This window comes from Elephantulus edwardii, unplaced genomic scaffold, assembly GCF_000299155.1.
Source record: "Elephantulus edwardii isolate Elephantulus edwardi_28Jun2011 unplaced genomic scaffold, EleEdw1.0 scaffold00292, whole genome shotgun sequence".
NCBI lineage: Eukaryota > Metazoa > Chordata > Mammalia > Macroscelidea > Macroscelididae > Elephantulus > Elephantulus edwardii.
The window spans coordinates 3,073,431-3,076,430 of record NW_006400042.1 but is presented as its reverse complement, the minus strand read 5'-3'; positions in this window follow the sequence as shown (position 1 = coordinate 3,076,430).

The following is a 3,000-nucleotide window of genomic DNA, read 5'->3' as shown; positions in this document are numbered from 1 at the left end:
TTTCTTTCTAAAACTTATTCCTTCTGAAAATATGCCCAGAATAAGTGAGATGAAGATTCACCATCCTTGTCTCTAAGGAGCACTCTGATTGCACTTCCTTCAAGATAGATTCATTCATTCATTCTTTCAGCAGTCACTTTTTTCCCCCAACACCATAATTCAAAGGCATCAATTCTTCTTTGGTATTATTTATTCATTGTCCTAACAGAAAGCATCATGATAGATGGAGAAAAGATTGAAGTTGCAAATAATTTCATCCTACTTGGATCTACAATCCACACCATTGGTACCAGCTGTCAGGAAATCAAGAGATGTATCACACTAGGGAAGTCTTCAGTCAAGGACTTCTCCAAATTATTGAGGAGCAGTGAGACTAGTTTGAGGACTAGAGTTCACCTGATTCAGGGAATGGCCTTTTCAGTCACTTGCTACACACTTGAGAGGTGGACAATAGATAAGGATGGTAGAAGAAGAATTGACTCCTTTGAACGGTAGTATTGGAGAATGATACTGAATATCCCAGACAAAGAACAGACAAATACGTTTTGGAGAAAGTGTAGCCAGAGTGCTGACTGGACACAAAGATTAAAAAGCTTCACTTCACATACTTTGGGCTTATAGATAGGAGAGATTATTCCTTGGAGAGGGATGTGATGCTTGAAAAGCAGAGGGTCAGTGAAGGAAAGGAAGAACTTCGACCAGATGGATTGCCACAGTGATTTCCAGAATGTGTTCTAGTGTGTCAGGAAGTGTCAGTATGACACAAATAGAACAGAGTTCAGATTTGTTGTTCATAGGGTCACTAGGGGTCAAGTTTGACTTGATAGCATCTAACAACAATAATTTATTGTCCAACTTTCAGGAGCATAGAAAGCAATTGAAAATATGGTGGTTTCCATTAGGCACACTTTAGCCTTTAAACTGATATTCTTCCTCTTTTGGATTTTGGATAGGTCCTTGACAGTAGATTTCCCCAATGTAATGTGTCTTTTGATGTCAATAATTGCTAAAAGAACTGGTATATCTTGGAGAAAGTGAAGTTGGAGTGCTCCTTGGAGGAAATGATGACAAAGGTTCATCTCCTATACTTCAGACTTGTTAGGAGAGACTATTCCTTAGAAAAGGACATCATGATTAGAGAGGTAGAAGGTCAGTGAAGGCTAGCATAGTGTCTGTAGCCGTGGCTGCATCCTTATCATCATATATGTCAGAGATGATAAGGATGGCACAGGACAGGGCAGACCGTTGTTCATAATGTCGCTATGACTTCTAGTCAACTCAACTCCTTGGTGGACCTCACACACCTTATTTATATAATTTCATTCCATCATTCTGTGGAAATAACAAAACCATGCCTATTGCTAAGAACCTTGAAGTTGGCTGTGACTTATAACAATACTGTACACAACAGAATGAAATCTTCTCCAGTCCTATAACACCATCACAATATCTGCCCATTGTTATGTTCACTGTGTCCATATATCTCACTGAGTGCTCTTTCACTGCGTCTTTTCTTTTCCAAGCATAACATGCTCCTACAAAGACTGGTTCCTTCTGACAGCATGTACAAAGTACCTGAGACAGACTCCTTCTGTCCTTGCTTTTAAGGAGCACTCTGGCTACATTTCTTCTGACACAGATTTGTCTTTTTGGCTGTCCATGGTACATTCAATATTATTCATCAACACCATGATACAGAGGCATCAATTCTCCTTTGATATTCCTTGTTCATTGTCCAACTATCATATGCACAAGTCGCAGGTGACTCGACGGCACATAACAACAACAACATTTGATATATATTATTAAAAGGATACATCCCTGACACCGTTTCTTTTTTTTAATTGAGATTTTAATGGAAGTTTATAGAGAACTTGGATTTCCATTCATTCATGGTTGCACATTTTCCTCCCTGTTTGCCTCCTCCTCCCCAGTTTGCTTTTCCCTTTGCAAAAAAAAATTTTTTTTCATTGTTATGCAGTTCCCCTCTCCCCAGTCCACTTTACCATGTATCTCTTATTCTGTACTCTTGTCATGCCAATAATACATAATCTTATATTTCTTTTATATAGTTCTCTCTCATGCCTGTTTTAAGGCCATATACATTATTTATCCCCTCTTTTCTTTGTTTCCCCCAACCCCCATGTCAGTCCTGTTCTATAACAATGGAGTTATTTGGCAGTATTTGTCCTTTTGTGACTGATATATTTCACTCAGTATAATGTCCTCCATGGTCACCCATTTTGTATGATATTTCATGAGTTCATTGTTTTTCAGTGCTGCGTAGTATTTCATTGTGTGAATATACCACAGCTTCCCTAGCCATTCATTTGTTGATAGACATTTGAATTGTTTCCAACTCTTTGCTATTGTGAACAAAGCAGCAATAAACATGGGTGTGCATATATCTGCTTGTGTGGCAGTTCTGGTTTCTTTAGGATATATTCCCAGTAGTGGAATTGCTGGGTCATATGCTGATTGTGAAACAGACAACCAACTACTGATATGCAAGTTCAAGCTGAAGTAGAAGATAATTAAATCAAATCCACAGAAACCAAACTTTGACCTTAAGTCTAATCCCATTCAAATTTTAAAACCATCTCAGGAACAGGTTTGAGGCCTTGAACAACAATGAGTTAAGAAGACCAAATGATTTGTGGGAGGATATAAAACAATATTGTCCATGAAGAATGCAAAAGGTCATTACAAAAGCAGAAGAAGAAGAAAATATGGATGTCAGATGAGACTGAATATTCCATTAGAGCACCAAGAAACCTAAGCCAAAGGAAGAAATCAAGACATTAGAGAGCTGAATAGAAAATTTCAAAGGTCAGCTAGGGAAGACAAAACAAGGTGTTACAATGAAATGTACAAAGAGTTGGAGGCAGAAAATCAAAAGGGTTGAACTCTCCCAGCATTTCTTTTCTTTTCTTTCTTTCTTTCTTTCTTTCTTTCTTTCTTTCTTTCTTTCTTTCTTTCTTTCTTTCTTTCTTTCTTTCT